This window comes from Coenobita brevimanus, chromosome 98 (assembly GCF_032717465.1).
Source record: "Coenobita brevimanus isolate Jiangsu-jjx chromosome 98, ASM3271746v2, whole genome shotgun sequence".
Lineage (NCBI taxonomy): Eukaryota > Metazoa > Arthropoda > Malacostraca > Decapoda > Coenobitidae > Coenobita > Coenobita brevimanus.
Window position 1 is genome coordinate 38,175,475 of NC_137051.1, and position 13,639 is coordinate 38,189,113.

Here is a 13,639-nt window from a genome sequence, read left to right on the forward strand (position 1 = left end):
CTACTGAGAAGAACCAGAGAGAGAAGAGGAACAGGAAAGGAGAATGGAAAGGAGTGATAAGTCAGTGCTGGAAGCCAGAAACACCTTACGCTGAGTGAGGATGAGAGATTTTGAGGCTATGAAGGAAGCAAGGCGCGAGGAAGAGCGTGTAAGAATGGCGTGATGCGAGGGAATGTGTCCGTGAGAAGTGAGAAACAGCATGAGGCGGTGTGAGTGAAAGAAGATATGAGATTCCTCTGCCAACATCATCATCGGCTTGTGCACACGAGATAGGACCCTTGCAGTCGTAGGAGCCTCGACACACCAGATTCTATACGACACTGGCGGGCGGAAGCAAGTGATGGCGTTGACCTTCACTGTTTTGAAAAATTAATCTTACGTCTGTCTGGTGGGATAGAGACAGGTTGTAGCTTGAATTCTGTATTTTCTCTGACATTCTGAGCTACACAGAGCCCATCCTGAGAGAGTCTGTGTTCTGTATAGCCTGAGATTTTGAGAATATACAGAATTCAAGCTTTAACCCGTGTCTCTTTCCCACCCAACATTTCCACTTGTAATGGATCACCTACTTACGTGTCTGGTTAGCATCGACTACAGATTTATTTAGAGTAGGTGTGCAAAGAGCTCAGTTGTACCCTGTTTCTGAAAAATTATACTCTAAGCTAAGTATGGGATTTCGAATTAGTCTAGGCCTAAGAGTTTTGGTCATTAGGGTACTGCCTTGCGTCCTAAGCTCTGGCCACAAAAAATAAATAAATAAATACAAAATAAATAAATAAGCATTGCACGTTAGACTTAGCTTGTCCAAGGGTTCTGCTGTGGACACTAATAAAGATCCACAACCTGACGATAAACAGAGAGGCAGTGAGCAACGACTTTCGAATCCCAGTCTTGTGATCTTAGAAACCCCCCGAGATTCCAAAATATTATGTAAGATTTTTATAACTGTTCGACTAAATACTGGATCGATATTCCTGGCCGCAACTGCACCTGTATGAGTAATTACTGAAATATTTGCGATTAACGATACTTTAAAAATCAATCTTACAGCAACAGACACTGCAATACGAACACGTCTTATTAGGTGTTAAATATCATACAAATTTGAAGATGGAAACACGCAATGGCCAAAACGAACGACTGAAGGTAACTGTCTCAAAACTTTAAAAGCAACTCAATACATGGCCACACGACGGAATGTTGGCACTAGGGAAATAACTGGAGCAACCTTAGGATATAAAAACACTACAGAGAGAAAAGAAAAACAGTGACCATCAAGCTGACCCGACCTCCTCCTTCGAAAGCAGATAGACAACTGGAAGGGGAGAGAGGAGATGGTGACTTTTGTTTAAGATCAAGTAAGTAAGGAAAAACTAGGCAGCCCCAGTCCACAGCAAGACACTCTATGAAAGCTACAGGCTCACAGAAACGCAAATAATACCAGAGGCAGCCCTAAAAAAGACCTCCGCAACACTACCATATTTAGTCAAAACCCATATCTGTAGCGCTACCCGTTGCCTGGTTGTGCTTACTCATATACATTCCTCCTCCCCCTACCCCTTTTCCTCCTCCTCCTCCTCCTCCTCGCCATCATCATCATCGTCATCAACATCTTCACCCGCCTCTCGGAAAATGACGGTTCCTTTCCCACTTCTTAGAACTGAACAGACTCGATATTCCTCTTGAATTCCTAAAGAAATTCATATCTTACAGGCATCATAACTTTAGTGAAAAAAAAAAAAAATCTTAATCCTAACAATATCAGCATCAGTTTGCAGAGTGTGCAGGGCTTCCAATGAAGGACCCATTGTCGGTGCGTTGGAGAAAAAAATAAAAAAAAAAAACTGCTCCCATCACGGTAATAATTCAGCATTAATAAACACTATATGAAATAACACATTCTTCTAAAATACAGAAGCTTCAAACAGAGAAGCAATATCAAGGACGCTGTTACCTCAACTTTTAAACCGACATTACACAAGCAGCAGTAGTTGGTAGTTCTAATCGAATATTTGAATGTTGGTTGGAGGGAAATTTCGAGCATTTTTAGAAGAGATAAACTGGAATATATCTAACGATGGTATAAGAACAAGAACACAATGCACTGGTGTGATATTACATGCTTTATAGTCACCTACAGCCGCCCTGTCAAAAATATCGTAAATTGAAAGTGTTTGATTTACTGCTGGTGACCGGAATCAAAGCGAAATACACATGCGCGACACGGGACACTCCAAATACTGTTTTTAAAGAATCATGTTTAGTAGTCAAACATCCCTGCCTCCCCCTGCCACTTACAGAAGTTGGCCTCGTCCTCCCTCCCTGCTTCCCCCCTGCCACTCACAGCAGTTGGCCTCGTCCTCGCCGTGCAGACAGTCTCGCTTGTGGTCACAGCGCAGGTGCGGAGGAAGACAGCGGCCGTCCCCACACAGCACCCAGCCGTCACCGTCACCATCACCTTCGTAACACTGCTCCTCATCTGCAACACAGCAAGATTACGTGGATTATAGGCACGGTGACAAACAAAAATATTAACAGCAGCAGTCCAACACACAATTATTAACATCACAGTAATTACCACGAACAGAAACACACAAGAACAAGAATTTACCACAGAACTCTTCACGGCACTCCGACAGCACCACTATAGCCTCACCACAACAATCACGATGCCACCACCGCGCCAGCACCACACCTCAACACCACCCACCACCACAACAACACCAGACCACCACCGGTGGCTCAATCGGTAGAGGGGTGGCCTGCAGTCCTACCGGACCCAGGTTCAAATCCCCGCTCGGGCAGGGAACAGTTTAAGGATTTGAATTTCATGAAATCAGACTTTACTGATCTACCAGAAGACCCGCCGACATGTCGTAAAAACATCCCCGCTAATACCAATACACCAGTTCTGTATGAGATAGCCCTAGCATGTATTCAGTATGGACGGTGGGTGTTAGCGCCGAAGTGGTGACATGTAGAGAGGTGTATGGTATGAAGGACTATTGGGCCTTGAAAGCATGATGTGAAGCCTATGCCCAGAGTCGGATACATAAAAAAAAAATAATAATAAAAAATAAAAATAAAAACATCAAAATACCACCACCACAATACCACCAACGCGCAACAACATCTCAATACAACCACCACAACACAACATGAACACCACCACAACACCAACACCATCAAAACACCACCACCAAAACCACCACCGCCAAACCACAACAACATGACAACACAACAGCACCACAACACCACAGCACCACACCACCAAACACCACAGCACCAGACTACTACCGTACTCATCACACACCACCACATCACTACAATCGCACCACCACAGCCGTACTTTACAACTGGTTACCACGTCACCACCAAACCACTACCAAAGCATCACCACAGCACCACCACACTACTCACCACAGCCGTACTCGTCAGACAGGTAACCTCCGTTGTGGCAGTCGTTGAAGGCGTCGCAGATGTGAGACGGGGCAACACAGCGGTCCTGAGTCCTGTCCCGACTGGCCACCGTACACCACAGAGCCGACCCAGGCTGGCACACCTGTACACCTGCACAGTACCATACATCAGGTTAGTGCTACACTTGTACAGTACACCCTGACCGTGCTACATCTGTATAGTACACCGTGTTAGTGGTACACACCTGCACAGTACAGACTGTTACTGCTACACCTGTACACTGGACCCTGTTAATGGTACATCAGCACAGTACACCGGATGAGTGGTACACCTGCACAGAACATCAGAACACACCACACCTGTCTTAGTACTACACCTGCACACCACACCTGTCTCAGTACTACACCTGCACACCACACCTGTCTCAGTACTACACCCGCACACCACACCTGACTAGTACTACACCTGTCTCAGTACTACACCTGCACACCACACCTGTCTTAGCACTACACCCGCACACCACACCTGTCTCAGTACTACACCTGTCTCAGTACTACACCTGCACACCACACCTGTCTTAGCACTACACCTACACACCACACCTGTCTCAGTACTACACCTGCACGTCACACCTGTCTTAGTACTACACCTGCACACCACACCTGTCTTAGTACTACACCTACACACCACACCTGTCTCAGTACTACACCTGCACGTCACACCTGTCTTAGTATTACACCTGCACACCACACCTGTCTTAGTATTACACCTGCACACCACACCCGTCTTAGTACCACACCTTCACATCACACCTGTCTTAGCACTACGCCTTCACCTCACCTTGCCCTTCCAAGCACAACACTATAGTTCTTTTACACTAACTTGGCCTAGATTTCCATTCTTTTGCAATTTATTTCACACAGCTAGCGATACAAGAAGACACTGCTATGACTCTGCATCCATTCCACAGCACTTCTTTGTGATTAGTATCATTTTCTAGTGTTAATCTACTGTTGCAACTAAGAATTCAAGACGGAGAGATGGCAAGATTATGCCAAGTTAGAGTAAAACCAGTATAGTTGGCTACTCACTCTAAAGCTAACGTGTCACTCTCCTGCAATGAAAAAAAATCGGTGCAGAAATTATTTACGTAACATCTTCAGTCATTAATACGCTAATACTTCCACAGCTAAAGAAACGACGATACCTGTAATGGATTATGAGACAGAATATCGTTTATAACGCTGAGTTTTAATATCAGGTAATCAATAACATCAGACACTACAAACTCATTACCCACATCACAAGCCCTGCCACACCTCGTAGCTTCTTAAACAACCTTCCGACGATTTAAAAAGAATTACGTCACAAACATCGCGAAACAGTGTGACAATACAGACGATGGCCTTTTCAAAATACATATAAAAGTCTGCTATTAACCCTACCTAATCAGTACCATTATCATATGCACATTCAAATAATAACAGATTCATATTCTTGGGACTTCCATAGCTATATAGATCATTTTTTATGACACCGTATCCTTCCCGAGCGTTCCATTCTGGCAGTGTGACCGGGTGGTGGGGTTTGACACTGATAAACAATAATAATAATAATAATAATAATAATAATAATAATAATAATAATTCTGACGTAAGTAAATATGAAGGACTTGACATGATACTATAGAAGGTCTCTCTGATACTGAATTTAATCGTTAAGTTTAAAAAGAGACGAAAAACTGACGTACTGGCAATGAATGGGTAGAGACGCAGTGAATATATAACTGTAGCATTTAAAGGGTGTATTAGTGCTAATCCTGGAGCCACAGGGGGTTAGAGTGTGAGAGATTACTTCGTTAATATGAGATGGTGAGTGAGGACGAGTTCGTGGGTGAGTTAGAGATAATGAGTGAAAGAGTTCCGACCGTATAATTCAAACTGAGAGTGGAAAGGTGTAGGCAAGCCCCTTAATTACGACCGTCTGTCTGAGCACACCTGTCGAGATGGGAATGGTCAGATGTCACTTCGCTTTACATTTACCAAGAAGCAACGAGGCAGACAGATTAGAATTCTTATATTTTCCATACTGTGCTTAAGAAATGATGTCAGAACTGGGGGCGACCTTTCAACTCGCGTACTCACTTTAAACTTAATGTGAAAGTGTGTGAGGAGGCTTTGAGCGAGCGAGAGAGGATGAGTATTTTTAGCGAGGATCATGTAGGTAATACGGACCAGCGAGTGAAGATAATGCAGTAAGAAGGATCAGTGAGAGAGGCGTGACGGGAGTGCCAGGTGAGGGGAGATAGCAGGCGAGGATTACAGGCCGTGGGGAAGAGAAGGGGTGGAGGTGTGGGAGGGATGGGAAGATCTGAGAGAAAGGGAAGGTGTGAGTGGGGTGAGGGGTGGAGTGAGTTGGGTGAGGGGAGGGGTGCGTGGGATGAAGGAAAGGGTGCGTGGGGTGAGGGGAGGGGGTAGTGGGATGAAGGGAGGGATGAATGGGGTAGGGGGAGGGGTGTGAGGAAAGTGTGGACCCTCTGACACCACGCGATGCATCACCCAATGAAAAACTTTAAGAGAAGTTATAAAAGAGAAAACACGCTGAAAGAAGAGTGAGAAAAGGCCTAATCCTTGTGTAAACCTCTCGAGAAAGTATAAATCATGCAATACCTGGCGAGAAAATCAATTCGTATATTATATAGTTCTGTGTAATCCCAATGAAATACACTCAAAGGCCTCTCTCACAGTCGCTGCTTTTTGTTATGAGGCTATCCAACGCAGCCTTCACACCTCTGTTTCCGCCACTACAGTCACATATGTCTGTAGTTCTGGCGAGCGTACAAACTATCAACATGTGCAATATTAGAACGGTCCACCTGGAATCCCTACTGAGCTCCATACCTCCCCATCGAAGTTTATAAGTTGTTAATTCTTTATGCTGACGTGCAAATGAATTAACTGTGGCAGCGACCCTTAATTGCACTCATCCATCCCTAATTCTTATTCTCCTACTTTCTGTACGCTCCACCTAACCTCCCCCCCAGGGTCCCTCCAGACCCTGCCAGGACCTCATGACCCCTCCTCCTCCTTCTCCCCGCCGTACCGTCGATGACAGCGTAGGTGGTGCAGTTGGTCTCGTCGGCGCAGTCCGGTACACAGTCACATTTGGCGTCACACACGTTGCCGGCAGAGATACAGCGGGAGTTGGCACAGCGGTACTGCCTCTCTGTGTCACACTCCCCACCTGTAGAAAACCAGGAATGAGTGAGATACAGAGTTGGCACAGCGGTACTGCCTCTCTGTGTCACACTCCCCACCTATAAAAAACCAGGAATAAGTGAGATATGGAGTTGGCACAGCGGTACTGCCTCTCTGTGTCACACTCCCCACCTGTAGAAAACCAGGAATGAGTGAGATACGGAGTTGGCACAGCGGTACTGCCTCTCTGTGTCACACTCCCCACCTGTAGGAGACCAGGGCCTGTATTTACAAAGGATCTTAACCAATTCTTAGGACACCCCACTAGCAATGAAGGAGTTACTGAAGGCTATATCTGATTCATCCAGTTCGAGTCTCATGAGCTGAAAAAAAAATAAAAAAGGTCCGGATATAACGAGAATCAAATTAAACAGAGGTTACTGAAATAAAACAGTTAAAGGATCTACATTAATTCAAAGATAAACAAGTCTCCTAACCAGATAATTCCTACCAAAAGCAATATTCCTCGAGTGTGCCTCTTAAATATTCACTCTATTTTGGGTATAACGTGTTTGACAGATGAGTGAAGATAAAAGTAAACAGTCTTCCACACAACACAATTTCAAGGCAGTTAATGAATACGCCACCTGAGCTAAATTAGATATATACTGGTACACTCTTACTGAATGTCGAGGACGCGTATTTACTTTTTACGTTGTGGATAAATGGCAGAAATTTAAGTCTCCCTCCCTCTGTGTGTGTGTGTGTGTGTGTGTGTGTGTGTGTGTGTGTGTGTGTGTGTGTGTGTGTGTGTGTGTGTGTGTGTGTGTGTGTGTGTGTGTGTGTGTGTGTGTGTGTGCGTGTCTGGTTGTGCGGTGTGTATGTGTGCGTGCCTGAGTGTGCGTGCGCCTTCACTGGAGAACCCCTTGTTAGAAATAAAGTCTCTAATTGCAGGCTCGTCCATTAACAGGGATTACTGCTTAGCATAATCCCCAGACAAAAGGATTACAAGTGCTGTAAACATCATCATTAATTTGTACTGATGTGTTTGTTAATCCTGTAATTGTTTGGAAGTATTTGGCCGGGGTGTGTGTGTGTGTGTGTGTGTGTGTGTGTGTGTGTGTGTGTGTGTGTGTGTGTGTGTGTGTGTGTGTGTGTGTGTGTGCTTAGTTTATGAGACACGCTCTGAAGTAGGGGTGTTTGATAAAAGTATAGTCTTCATTAACTCCTTTACTAAAATGGGTCTTTCCTGAGATGAGTAACTTAATCTGGAAGTCTATTTATCTGTCTATCTATCTACCTATCTATCTACCTATCTATCTATCTATCTATCTATCTGTTTATTATCTATCAATATACAATGCTACTCCTGTGTCCCCAAAGCTCATCTCAATGTGAACCCAGTGGACTGCAGGCTAGAACCGCTCTTCTCCTGCAGCTCACCATCCTCTGAGAGAGAGAGAGAGAGAGAGAGAGAGAGAGAGAGAGAGAGAGAGAGAGAGAGAGAGAGAGAGAGAGAGAGAGAGAGAGAGAGAGAGAGAGAGAGAGAGAGAAACATCCACTGAAAACTTTATGAGAGTATATTGGCAAGTGTGAGGGTGAGAGTAAGCATGACGGTGAGGATGAAAGTAAGGGTGAGGGTGAGGCTGAGATTGACTGTGGGGGGTGAGGGGCTGAATTGAGTGAGGGGTGAGGGAGGGGAGGGTGTCAGGGTGAAAGAAGGGGATATGCTATACAGACAGCTGAGTTCGTCGGCGTGGTGAAGACTCTGAATATACTGCCAAGGAAAGACAGCGGGGGTGAGGGATGAAAGAGAGTGAGGTAAGGAGGTGAGGGGTGAGAGAGGGGGGTATGGGGGGTGAGAGAGAGGGGTAAGGGGGTGAGGGGTGAGAGAGAGAGAGAGAGGGGGGTAAGGGGTGTGAGAGAGGGAGGGGGGTAAGGGGTGGTCAGGGGTGAGAGATAGTGGTAAGGTGGTTAGGGGTGAGAGAGGGGGGAAGGGGGTGAGGGGTGAGAGAGAGAGAGGGGGGTAAGGGGGGTGAGAGAGGGAGGGGGTAAGGGGGGTGAGGGGTGAGAGAGAGGGGTAAGGGGGTGAGGGGTGAGAGAGGGGGGTAAGGGGGGTGAGAGAGAGGGGTAAAGGGGTGAGGGGTGAGAGAGGGGGGTAAGGGGGGTGAGGGGTGAGAGAGAGGGGTAAGGGGGTGAGGGGTGAGAGAGAGGGGGTAAGGGGGGTGAGGGGTGAGAGAGAGGGGGTAGGGGGGGGAGGGCTGAGAGAGAGGGGTAAGGGGGGTGAGGGGTGAGAGAGAGGGGGTAAGTGGGTGAGGGTTGAGAGAGAGGGGTAGGGGGGGTGAGGGGTGAGAGAGAGGGGGTAAGGGGGTGAGGGGTGAGAGAGGGAGGGGGTAAGGGGTGAGAGAAGGAGGGGGTAAGGGAGGGTGAGGGGTGAGAGAGGGAGGGGGTAAGGGGGGTGAGGGGTGAGAGAGAGGGGTAAGGGGGTGAGGGGTGAGAGAGGGAGGGGGTAAGGGAGGGTGAGGGGTGAGAGAGGGAGGGGGTAAGGGGGGTGAGGGGTGAGAGAGAGGGGTAAGGGGGGGTGAGGGGTGAGAGAGGGAGGGGGTAAGGGGGGTGAGGGGGTACACTAAAATAAGGTATACTAACAGTGCAGTTCGTCGGCGTGGTTGTCTGTGCAGTGTGGCCAGCCATCGCACCAGTAGAACCGATGGACCCGACCCCCTGAACCACACACCGCGAAGTCCTCTGTAAAAACACGAAAATATAAACACACACACACACACACACACACACACACACACACACACACACACACACCGCGAAGTCCTCTGTAAAAACACGAAAATATAAACACACACACACACACACACACACACACACACACACACAGCAAAGTTCTCTGTATAAACACAAGAAAATATAAGAACAGTAGCGTTTACACACACACACACACACACACACACACCGCAAAGTCCTCTGTAAAAACACGAAAATATAAACACACACACACACACACACACACACACACACACACACACACACACACACACACACACACAGCGAAGTCCTCTGTAGAAAAACACAAATATAAGAACAGTAGCATTTACCCTCACCACACACACACACACACACACACACACACACACACACACACACACACACACACACACATTCACTGACATTCTAACCTAACTTAACCTGACTCAACCTAACCTAATATAACCTAACTTAATCCACCTTGACCTAACTTAACCTATTATAATCTCACCAATCCTAACCTACCCTAAGCTAACCCAACTCACGAATCTATTTAACAACTACAAAACTGGTACTACAGAGAGAGGCCTTTACACAATGCCATGGATATAACTCATCGGCTGAGCTATCTCTTCAAAAGTGTCCCTCAATTCCCTTCCTATCCCCCGAAAGGATGATGGTGGAGTGCAGAAGGACAACCTGAGTCTGCTTTCCACGTTCAGAGCAGCCTTGGCCCACACCAGCAGCAACAGCACCTACAACGTCTGTGTCACTGTTACTTCATCATTATCATCATCATCAGCAGCAGCCATTACAAGTCCACTGCTGAACAAAGGCCTCCCCCAACCTTCTCCACGAATTCCTTGACTGAGCCAATCTTTGCCACGTTTTCCCTGCAAATTTCTCTATCCCGCCTCTCTGTCACTTAGGCATTACATAATCCTTTCAGCCCAGCGATGCATTTTCCCCCTTCTTCAGCGCCCTTTCGTTCAGAGGACACCTTTTCAACGTAGGACAGACCCCTAGCAGTGAAGGGGTAAATGGAAGGCGTATCTAACTCTCTCGGGTTCTTGAAGCCTCTCCACAGCTGGGGAAAATTGATTGATGGAAGGAATAACCGAATAACAAACTTGGCCATTATTGTGATGTGGTAAACCCTTGAAGCCAGAGAACGTATTTTTCACTTCCTTGCTCCCGTTATACGATTACGCTGAACTTAGGAGAATGGCTTTATTTGTGAAGGGTTCAACGGTGGCTCTACTTCACCTCTCCAGCTCAATCCGTCTCTCCTAATCTTAATAAAACCATCTAGAAACAGCATCAAATCACTATAAAATGCGTTGTTCGAGAAGTTAACCCTCTCACGGTCGGGAGAGCTCTAGTATTTCAATCTAACTCAAAAGAGACGATTTTATTCAGCTGAGACAGTCCTAGGAGCTGAGAGTGTTAAGCAGTGACAGGTTATAGTGATAAGGCCGAGAGAGAGAGAGAGAGAGAGAGAGAGAGAGAGTGTGTGTGTGTGTGTGTGTGTGTGTGTGTGTGTGTGTGTGTGTGTGTGTGTGTGTGTGTGTGTGTGTGTGTGTTTCGTGCCCGGAAGCGAGTCCATCCGGATTTTTATATACCTTTGCGGAACTTTATCAATTTTGCACCTGTGACTTCCGGCTTGTGTGGTGACGTGTGAAAAATCTATCTATCAATCTATCTATCTATCTTCTCATCTACTTATTTTCTCCTTAACCAGGTCACCAACACACAAACATATTAATCTTGAGGAGGATATGGAGAAGCAAAGGACTTAATTCAATACCTAACCCACCTCTTAAACAAAAATCTATCTTGCCTATCGAAAAAGACGTCCTCAGAGTGAAGAGGTAACGCCCAATAAAGCAGTAAATCCCGCTGGTGTGGTTGTCTTTACTTTGTGGAGAAAATTGTACTGGAAGTAAAGATGGCACTTCAACCCTATTATTTTATTTTTTCTTTATTTCGTTCTTAATAAGTTTTGGATTTCTTTATTCAGGTTAGAAGCTCCGATAATGAGATGGTCTTCGTTATGCCCTTCACAGTGAGGGTGTTTTAATAATAATAATAATAATAATAATAATAATAACAGCAATAATAATAATGATGTTGATGATGACCTAACGAGGAACAAGGCAATACGAGGGCTCCAGAGTACAGTGCGGCCTTCCCATAGCACTTCTTCTTGACTAGCACCACAGCACCATATTCTAGTGTCAATCTCATGCAGCTCAGTAATGGAAAGATGGCAATTTTAAGCCAAGTTGAAGGAGACAGACTGTAGGTGAAGTTACGAGTGCGGAGAGATAGGAAAGAGATAATCATGAATGTGGGAATATTGACAGAGTAAGCTAGGGAGGAAGGGTGGTGTGTCGTGGGAGGGGTCGTTACTGAATAGGGACAGAAATGCTTACATATCCGTTCTGTCAAGGCCACCACTTACTGGATTCGGCGTCGGGCAATAGATACATACACAGACTCGACTGGCCACTCCCATTGAGGAATCTTGTTTACCCCATCCCACAAATTCAGTCACTGTGAGATTGGTTGTGTGTATGTGTGTGTGTGTGTGTGTGTATATGTGTGTGTGTGTGTGTGCGTGTGTGTGTGTGTGTGTGTGTGTGTGTGTGTGTGTGTGTGTGTGTGTGTGTGTGTGTGTGTGTGTGTGTGTGTGTGTGTGTGTGTGTGTGTGTGTGTGTGTGCAGCTTATTATTTTGACCTATTTTCTGACTTCTGCTTCTCTCTATCAAACTTTTATTAGTAAAATTTAAGACCCATTATTTATAGGGGGGATCCGGGCCCCTGAACCCCCTCCCCCCTACGACACACCCCTGCCAGGTAACCAAGCGAAATAGTAGATGTTAAATCGATAAAGACTTTCAAAATAGGGCGAGACAGGCATGTGACTGAGAAGGGTTGGGCTGAAGACTCCTTCACGTTGCTTAACTACGATTTTTCTACGACTCTCTCTCTCCCTCCCTCTCTCTCTCTCTCTCTCTCTCTCTCTCTCTCTCTCTCTCTCTCTCGCGTCAGTTCTTCCGTGCTACATGGTGTTCCTTCTCACATCCTCTCTTCAGTGTCGGCTCGAGGGTCTGGTACACCTGTTTTAGTTTTTCTCTTTCCATATTTTCTGTTTTATTTCCTGTCTACCTTCATTTTTTTTTTTCTGTGTCCAATTATCACTACAGCTGGACGCCTGGTGGTCAAGTGGGTGAAGGCGCTCCAGTTATGTAACCCGGGTTTAAATCAGAGGGATGGTTGGGGCTTTTTTTTTTTTTATGCAAGGAAGAAGGAACCAAAGGTCAGAAGCCCGTAAGACAGTTCCCCGCATTAAAAATCAACTATATAACAGCTCATATAAACCCAATCAGGGGAGAACGACTGGTCAAGCTTCACTGTCTGTGTTAAGCAATCTAATCACGCCCCATCCCCCCCTCGTTTCGGACAAGGCAATTATGGAGTGATTATGGCTGGCTAGGTATGTGTAATTATTTCATTCCTTATATTCAGGTCGTCTTTATATGGATTACCTGTCTCCTCACCTGCCTTCGTCTTTAATTGGATAACCTGTCTACTCACCTGCCTGAGTCAAGAAATCGCTAAGTTTGCCCAAGCGCCAAAGGGTCACTCGTCGGCAAGGGAGGCCTCAGACACCTTTTCCTCAGCGAATTATGTTGTGTATCGCACCGTAATGCTCTTCTGTGCGCTCTTTATCCCCCTCAGAAATATACACGGTTTACATCAACAATATACATCAATATTAACGTGATATATAAATAGACGGGTATGGAAAAAGCGCTAGAAAAAACATAAGACAATCAATCCATCTGTTTTGTTTTGTTTTTTATGCGAAGAAGGAACCAAAGGCCACGTGTCCGCAATAACTGTTCCCTCCAAAAGAAAAACAAAATACAAGAAAAAGCCAAATTCAAGATCCGTTCATTTCGAGATGCCTGGACACACTTGCGTTTGAAAGACTGGAGATCATGTTTACTATATTCACTCTCTTGGCCGTATTAATCGCTGCCTTGGAGTTCTCGTAGCGTTTCGTCCTCGGCGAATTAATTATTCTGCATACTACCATTCGATATCTCCTAATACGATATAATGGCAAAAAAGAATGTCAAGGTGAGATAAGCAGAATGAATCGCAACGAAGATGGTGTTACGAAGGCTCTGTGTTATTTAAAATACTTCACTCTGTTGCTTTGTAGTCATAGAATTGGGTATTTTCCTAAAGCCGAA

At 45.7% G+C, this 13,639-nt stretch overlaps 1 pseudogene; it reads right to left on the bottom strand.

The window, feature by feature from the left end:
- The window catches only part of LOC145414036 (G-protein coupled receptor GRL101-like), a 160,270-nt pseudogene that overhangs the window by 79,474 nt on the left and 67,157 nt on the right, over positions 1-13,639 (bottom strand).